We start from the raw sequence: 9,113 nt of genomic DNA on the forward strand, positions 1-9,113 counted from the left end.
TACTCATAACATAGTCCTTTGTTCTATTGTGTGTCTGGCTTTTGTTCATAAATCTTTCTTCTAAACACAATGGTAAGCATTAATCTTTAAAAATTGCAAAATTCTTTTTTCAAAAAAAATCCTTGTGGGAAAAACAGAGTAATTACTTAATAGATTTATTTTTTCTGTATTCTTGTTGACTGTTATATATAACTGTATATCTAAAGAGAGTTTCATTTCTAGCTTGTCACTATATAATAATGAGAATAATTCCCTTTACAATAAAATGGGACTGGGCATAGGAGTGTAGATCTTTAAGTCCAGCACTTAGGAGGCTGAGGCCACAGATCTCTATGAGTTCACGACCAGTTGGTTCAGGCCAACCAAGGCTACAGAGTGAAACCCTGCTTCCAAAAGAAAAAGTTGGGGGGCTGGAGAGATGGCTCAGTGGTTAAGAGCACTGGCTGCTCTTCCAGAGGTCCTGAGTTCAATTCCCAGCACCCACATGGTGGCTCACAACCATCTGTAATGAGATCTGGCGCCCTTTTCTGCCTGCAGGCATAGCATACATGCAGACAGAACACTGTATACATAATATTTTTTTTAAAAAGTTGGTACTGGAATGTAGCTCAGTGGGAGCTCACTGACCCTGGATTTAATCTCCAGAGCAGCAAATAAATAAATGATGTAATTACTAATGATAGCAATTAACAAAATAACATTAAGATGGGATTACTATTTTAAAAAACAATTGTAGCTCCTAATATCAGCCTCACCTGTATTAGTCATGGATGCCCAGTTGCATATCATACAATAGTGTGAAATTTCCCTTTAATGATTTTTCTCCTGCTACTATGAGTAGTTCAGAATAGTAGCTTAGCTTCTCTTCTTCCTCCTCCTCCTCCCCCCTCCATCCTAACATAAACCTTTTGTACATTATCAAACATGTTAAAACAGTAAGAGTCCACAGGAATGGTCTAGAATAGAAAGGCAACAAGACAGACTGCCTTTAGGAAAATTACATGGTGATTATATAAATAGGTTCCCAACAGGAAACTTGTCAAGCCAGAAAAGGACAGAAGTCTATGTCCGGGGGCCTGGGCAGGGCAGTTAGTGGCGCTTGACAGGCAGCCTGGGCCAACACAGGAAGACAGGCGGGTGCCAGGAAAGGCCGGTCCCACGTACACTCTGCAGGATGGTCTCATGTTTGATAGAGGCACACAGAGAGAGGAACTCTGGGTAGAGCCTGAGGTGCTTGGTAGCTAGAAGTGGGCACTGGCAGGCCTCAAACAAGCGTCAGCACTCCAGCAAACACCCTCTCATCCTTGGGAACTGGTCCAAGCTGGCAGAGGCTGGCAAGGTGGAATGTGGTAATCTCCAATTCCAGGAAAGAGCTGAGCAGTTTTTGATAAAGTCACCGAGAGGCTTTAGAATGGGTGACGGAGCCACCTGACAAGCAAGGTGGGAGTTATAACCAAGACGGCTGGTCAGTTAAATCTGGGTCACTGAGACATACTAATAGCCAAGGTGTAACGGGGAAAAAATTCTCAACAGCATTGATCATTAGAGAATCTAAATCAACACGACAAGAAGATATCAGTTCACCCGGGCTCAGATGTCTGTGATCAAAAAGTCAAGAAGCCACAATGCTGGTGAGGCCGTGAGAAACCAGAACCTGTGGACATGGTTGATGTGAATGTAAATGGGTGTAGCTGTGGTGGAAAACATCCAGGGGTCCTCAAAACACCGAACTCAAAACAGTGGGTGACCCAGAAGCTCTACCATCATAAAGTATGAAAGGAAATAAAATCAACGTGCCCAGGAGACACCTGTGCCCCATGCTCTCCCTCTGACATGGGGTTAGAATCCAGACTGTATAAGGAAGCTCCGACATCTTAACAACAAGAAACAAAAAAATCTGATTGTAAAATGGACCAAAAAAAAAAATGCTCGTTACAAAACTTTGCAGAGTCACCAAGATAGGGAATCAACCCAAGTGCTCAACAATAAATACATGAACGGATGAAGAAAACGTACCACACGTGGACAATGGGGTGTTATCTGGGCATCAAAGAGTGAAATCTGCCGTTTGCAGAATGGAGGAACTAAGATGAGCACAGAAAGAACAGCCCTGGATGGCCTCGCTCATCTGTGCAGCCTAAGACCTGATGTCTCAGAGGTAGACTGTAGCCCTTGGTTCCCGGAGGCTGGCAGGTGCGGGGGTGAGAACATGGTGAGCTTTGTCACCGGCATAAAATTCATGTAGAAGAGAGGAATAAATCTGGTGTTCCCACAGCAGAGCGACTCCAGTTAAGAAGATGTGTTGTATTTTAAAATAACCAGAAAGAGAGGGTTTCAAGTGATCTTGTCACAGAGAAATTACTCGTGCTTGAAACCATAATATGCTAATTACCCTGACTAGATCGTTACACAAGATAAATGCATCTATAACACTAAACTGTATGCCATAAATATGTATAGTTAATATATGTCAAAGACAATACTGAACCAAGTCAAAAACACAAGAGCCTTGGCCCAAGGACGAGAATGCAAGCAAGACAGTGTTGCAAGCCTCCTGAACTGTTTCTGCACCCAGCAGAGACATTTCACCTGTGAACAGTGACACTGGACGCTTCCTCTGTGCTGATGAAGACACACATTTCATTGCTTCTGTGGCTTAGAGAAGGGACACTTAAGACACGTGAGCTGAGGCTACATTGTATGTGGCTGACAGTACAACTTACATACATAATTCAACCTCTGTTTTCATACCCATGAGACATCACAGATGGCAGTGCCGAGGCTGTCCTTTTATTTCCCAGTCCCCTTGACCATGTCCGCCTCTGCAGGAGGCTTCCAGGGAACCCTGTGGGGCTGAAGTCCGGGAGGAGACAGGTGTGGTCAGCTTGTGCAGACCAACCTCCTTCGAGTCACAGCCAGAGAAACCTCTGAGGAACTAGAGAACGGTGCTTCACTTCAAGAATCCAGAGATCACAGGCCTGGAGACTACGGACCTTCACAGAGAACGAGGCCAGCATGTGCCAAGCCCTGTGTTCTGCCTACAGCACTAGGAAGAAAATGTAGGCAAAAAAGTGTATTCCTTATCTGAAAGAAAGAAAGAAAGGAAGGAAGAAAGAAGGGAGGGAGGGAAGAAAGAAGAAAGAAAGAAGGAAAAAAGGAAGGAAGGAAGGAAGGAAAGAGAGAAAGAAAGAAAGAAAGAAAGAAAGAAAGAAAGAAAGAAAGAAAGAAAGAAAGGAAAAAGCATAAACTTCAAGGACTGAAGCTAGAGGTCCTAGGACAACAAATAACCCACCCCACTCTACCCCGGTGCCCTGGTCGCCCTTTTCCGGAAAGGCAAGGTCTGGTGAGGTTGCTTGGTCTGCATTGTAAGAGCGCTCTGGCAGGGGCATCTTGTTTGGCAAGCACAATACACTTTTAGAGATTTTAATCAGTTGCCAATCTTTGAAGATCTGGCGGTTTCATATTAACAAATTGAAAGCTAGACTGCTGGCTCCCTTTGGCAGAGCTGGCTAGCCTGAATTCGTCCTCCATGGTTAACCCATCTCAGCACTTTGCCTGACCCTGCAGCCACAGGCCTGGCCTTTGGAGGCAGATAAGCATCTCACAATCCCTTTTATTTCCTTTCTACCCAGAGAGCTCCCAGAACAGATCCACCCCTGGGCTCAGGCCAAGTGAGTTAAAATCTGAGCTGGGAAATGACCTGGGCTTTCGAAGGTCATTTCTTAAATGTCCAAGGTCTGAAGCCAGGGTTAAGAGTAGCTGGTCCTGAAAGGGTTAAGAATGGCTATGAACAGTGGGTGACACCTCATTTTCTTCTCGCTGCTCCTAGGTGGTGAACAGCCCCATTTTAGAATCTCTTTGTCAGATGCAACCAAAATCTGGTTTTCCTTGCTCCCTTCTCCCTGACCCCATTTGGCTGTAGTTAAGTTACTTCTCTTTTTCTCCCTGAAACAGCCTTGGGTTTTTGTTTGTTGGTTTTTGGCTCTCTGCCCCACTGTTTTGGCTGCTCCAGTCTCAATACCCATTAATTCCCCCACATTTCCTCTAAAGAGCAGGAACTCTGGGAATAACACCCAGAAGTCAGAAGGCAGGCTTATCTCTGGTTCCATGTCACACATAACTACTCTGACCGCATCTGTTGGTTTCCACAACATTTTAACTTAGTCATAATCTGATTTTTATTAACAAGGAACTGAAACCATACCATTGGATTGAAAATCAAGATTTGGTGAAAATTCAAGCCCTAAATACCAACTCTGATTTTGGGGGTCAGGACCATAATCCCATACATAAAATTAAAGGGCCCACTTGTATATCCATAATAGTTTCAGTTCCTTATAAATATAGACTAATTTCTAATCAGTTGAGTTTCTAAGCTATATTTGGTTGCTGTTTTTCTGAGTGTTAACTCCCTCTTCTTACCCCACCCCCATTTTGTGTGCTTTCTCCTTCTGTCCTGCTTGCTCTTATTAAACCAACCCTTAAAGGTCAGGCTGACAAAAGCTGCCCCAGGCGAAATGGAATTGGAAGATCAGCCCAGACCTTAGCCTGTGTCTTAAAGTGAGCTGGAGATTGCTTTCTGTGTCCCAGTTATGCCTGAGGAGATAGATGTGGACCTGGGAGATTCCAGCACTGGGACATGGCTAGCATCCCCAACCTGTCTTGGATCTGTGGCACCTTCGAGGGAAGGCCTTGTCCTCCATGGCCCACACTCCAGGGTGCTGTAATCTGGACTCAAGAAATCACAGGGAAGCCAACCTTGCACAGAGACCGCAGGAGACAGACAGAGACTGGGCCAGACAAGAACTAGATGGACATCAAATGGCAGCTCAGTCTCTGGACATGGCATTTGGGAGCCACTGGACTGTGCTGACCACTTTTGAGGGGAAAGCCAGATTCCTCAAGACATACACAGACAGCCGAGAGGCCTTGCATGTTGCCAGGTCTGTAAGGTTGAAAATCTTGCCCCAAATTAAATATGAAAACCAAATTGAACGCCGAGATTTCCTCTAACAAGCAATGGCAACATCAAACAAAACCCATCACGCCCTTTTACAACATCCACAGTTTGAAGAGAAAGGAGGGGATTTGGGGTCTTTTCATTTGTCTCTAGTCTCCGAAAAATGCTCGCCCTGTAAGAACAAACACTATGCGTAGGGAAGGGAAGAAGCCAGCTTGGAGCCTGACAGAGTCTCAGAACTCTGAAACCCTACCGGGACCCAGACCCAGGCGCAGTGAGCATGTCACCCAGCTAGGTGGCTTCAGGGAGGATCGCGGCAGTCCCTGCGCAGTGCGCAAAGGTCCCCGCAGGCTGGAAAGCATAAACTATGTCTGATTGCTGTGAACCAACCCTGAAAGTATGACGTCTCGCCTTTCCCAGTCCTAGCCGGCCAGGATTGTGCACCTCAGCTACCTAGGCCCAAATTTCTTTTACGTTGAGTCCACACGTAGAAACGATCAGGACGCGAAGTGCTCCCAACTCCGAGCTCAAGTCCCTCCCAGGATCGCCAGGGCCGCGGCTACCTCCAGAAGAGGCGTGGTGACGAGCGTGGCGAGTACCCTCCCCCGCACCACCCCCCTGCATCTCCACCCCTTCCAGGCAGCCGGTCCCCTCTCCTGTCGCCGTCTCAGGCTTCCCTACGTGAAACCGGAAGCTTTCCGAGCCTGTCGCCTGCCACCGCCGAGATGTCAGATACTCACCTTTCAAGTGTTTGCCAAAGTGACCGAACGCCAATCAGAACCACGAGGAAGCTCTGCCGGCCGCCTTTCAGGCAACAAGAAAGGAAGGACAAGCAGACGGCCAGCTGGCAGTCCCTTATTTTCCGCGAGCTCCCCCAAAATGCTCCTCGGTGCCGCCAACACAGCTGCCAGGTTTAATAACTGTGTCAGACAGCCCGCCCCTCCCCCCAGGAGTCACAGATGACAGGCGCAGGGAGGGGGGGGTAAACCAAGTTGGCGCCTTACACCGCAGTCTCCCAGCGTCAGCCATAGAAAAGATTGCACAGGGACCTACCACGCCAAAGTTAAATGCCAAAGAATCCTCCAGAAACCTCGCTTCTTTCCTATTTACTTGGAGCATTTCTTTCAGGAAACAAGGCGAATGAACCAAACCAGGGGCAAGTACTGTGAGCTAACCCGCATCTCAAAAGGAAAGGACCTTATGCGGCTACCTCCAGCCAGGTTGCTACTTGACTCCTGGACCTTGGTGGGATGTCTTGGGCACGCAGCGATGCGCAACAAGCCCACGCAACTGCGCCTCACGTTTTAATGGCGCACATCAACTCCCTCGTCTGTTCCTAGGACTCTGTTCAACAGGACCTTACTGTGTGGGGACGCTCCGCTGCAGTTCATCCACTTGGACCATTTCCAAAGCGCAAGAGGCTCCTGGAGACAAGCTGGATACACCGAGGCAGGAGGAATCAGCGGTTCGGTTTCGCAAGCGCACCATTAAGGCCGAATATTCCACCCAAAGTAATGTTTTAGAGCACATCACAGCCTTGCGGCCACACCTCTTGGTCTCCCAAGGGTCCTCACCCCAGCTGGCTCCACCCCAGGGCTTTACTCAGGGCGCTGCACCTGCTTCCACTCTGCGGAGTGGTTGCCTTGGAAACCCTGGAGAGCTGGTGCTCCCTGCAGACACTCAGTTGCCCTGACAACAGCGACCCAGCTCTGGGTGTGCCAGGAATAATGTCAGGGGTGCTGCTTTTTAAATACGAGTTCAGGGCTGTGCTAGGGACTGGTTGGTAGAGCAGGGATAAGAAAACAGCAATATTCGGGGATGCAGGCTGAACCTCCGGAGCCTGGGTGGAGTTAGTGAGTACCACTGACTAACGACACTGTCTCTTCACCTCTTTTTATCAATCAAGTTTACACTTGACTGTAAAATACATTCCATATTTCTTTTATTCAGCTTCAGATGCTTAAAAGGGTTTTCCCAGCACGACCTGGCCCCAGGTAGGAATGTTGGAAACAGAGGGACTCCCTCCTGGGGGGTAAGAGTGAACCATGGATGATGTCTTGGTGTAGACATTCAAGACTTCTGGCTCTGTTGTGCACATGGCTAAAAAGCTTACACTCACCCAGTGGCACGTGGATGCTTCTGTTAAGGAAGTAAGACAGCACCAGGAAGGGTCAACCGGAAGGCAACTTCCGGGGCTGAGGCTACAGACTGTGGAGGCTGGAATGAAGCATGCAGAAGAGCAAGGGAGTGTTTGCACTGTTCTGTTTAAAGTGAGACCATGCAATAAAGGGATAATGTGGAATAAAACATTCAAAGTCACAGATTAGACATCTAGAAAAAAATGGAAAAGCTGGATGACAGCTGGCTTTTTTCTTCTCTTGGTGTCTAATGCGTACCATAGTGAAACAGAAGCCAAGAGAATATTTTCAAAGTAATGACACAAAATAGCCATTATATTAGTCAGGGTTCTCTAAAGAACAGAACCGAGAGAATGTGTGTTTATATTACAAAGGTTTTTTATTTTATTTTATTTTCTCAGGTAACATGGGCTAGGCAGTTCAACAATGGCTGTCTATACACCTGGGGGCCAGAGCTTCATCCCACATGGATGGAGCCGTGTGCACTTCCCTGCTCTATAAGGCACTCAGCCTCAAATAGATTGATACAGCCACAGAAAACATGTCAGTACACCCATGCTTCATATGTACATGGCTGCCTTTTGTGTTTCAGGCACCACGAGCTTAGGCCCCTCAGACCGTTTTCCATTTGCCGTGTGAGAGATTAGGACTGTCTCGTCATGCTTGCTCTCGCCATGAAGGGAAGGTGTGAAGATGAAAGATTGGGTCTTAAGAGTCCTTTTCAGAATTCTGTGTATCATACCACATGACCCAGCCATTCTGACTCTGGACATTATCCTGAGTGAATAAAACGATACACATGTCAACTTGAAGATTTGTAGGCGGTTACTTATGCCAACTGAAAGCCAGTAGGAGCTCAAATCTAAACTGATAAAACTAACAAATGCCTTTCATTTGATCAGAGATGATCTGAAAAAAAAATTTTCCAAAGGTTAGGGCTGAGGCAGAGTTTTGCTTTTGTCTTTCTAGGAAAATAAAAGCATCTAACTAAGAAATCTAAAGAGCACTGGACAAATGAGACATCATAAGAAAAAGGACGAATCATCATGAAAAATGTCCCAAGAAAGAGAGTAAATTTGTCTAGTAGTGAGCATACTTCCAACGGGATAAAATTTCATAAATCTTCCCAAATATTTGTTTCTGTTGTTTTCTGCAGACATAAGTCATATGGTCTTGCAGTCCCAATTTAATTAAAAATCAAAGCTGACTTTGTTGAAGCGTGGCTCTCTCCTTCTCTAATCCCAAGCATGATGGAATAAAGAAAACCCAAAATCTTTGTCTCATGTCAGAAGAGTCAGATATGGGACAGAAGAAAAACCAAGATTTAGGTACTATTCTATTGCCACTAATGCCATAATCTTTTGGTTTTATTTGTGACTCTTTAAAGCTTTTCTTAAGGTATAAATATTATCTCTAAATTTATATGGTTACCATATATATTTGAACTTTTCATCATGATATTAATGGCCATATAAAGTACTAACTAAGTCTAGAAATGGGCTTTATCTAGCTTCCTGTATATGGTTTCAGGCTTGAGTGTGAGCAGATAACTAGGAATTAAGCTGTATACCTCGGGTGTCTTTAATAGATTGTGGTTCTGTAACCTCTTCAAAATCTGCTGCATATGACATTGAAAATGTTTTAAATTTTCTTCAGTGAACTGTGACCATTCCTAACAGTGACCGGTGAAGTCTCCAAAAGGATGATGGGGTCCCACAATGACATTTTGTTACCACAATGTTACACATTGTTATCGCCTGGATTGTGGTAACGCTGCTAAAATAACAAACACCTCCCAAAGATGCTTTGGACTACAAGCTGGTCAGAACAATCTCCAGATGGTTAGCTCAGATGGTTCAGCATCATAGACTAATCCAGCCAGGAATTCAGGTCTTGCACTCTCTCATCCCACTGAGACTGGACAGCAGCTAGCTCTCTCAGGACTTTGTCTTTATCTCAGTTTTTTTCAGGGTCACCTAAAGGTGCCATTGCCCCCAGACAACAGAAAGTAATTT

At 45.8% G+C, this 9,113-nt stretch overlaps 1 protein-coding gene across 2 annotated transcripts in view; it reads right to left on the reverse strand.

Moving 5' to 3' along the window:
* The window catches only part of Trim2 (tripartite motif containing 2), a 116,363-nt gene extending 109,849 nt beyond the window's left edge, over nucleotides 1-6,514 (reverse strand). Inside the window, exon 1 of one of the 2 annotated variants that reach the window (XM_013348620.2) lies at nucleotides 6,324-6,514. The gene's annotated coding sequence lies outside the window, so the exon portion shown is untranslated. Of the gene's footprint in view, nucleotides 1-5,700; nucleotides 5,845-6,323 lie in introns of those variants that run through there. The other variant, XM_026786081.1, reaches the window with a different exon arrangement.
* Nucleotides 6,515-9,113: the final 2,599 nt, after the last annotated feature.

Source organism: Microtus ochrogaster, chromosome 1, assembly GCF_000317375.1.
Source record: "Microtus ochrogaster isolate Prairie Vole_2 chromosome 1, MicOch1.0, whole genome shotgun sequence".
NCBI classification, from domain to species: Eukaryota; Metazoa; Chordata; class Mammalia; order Rodentia; family Cricetidae; genus Microtus; species Microtus ochrogaster.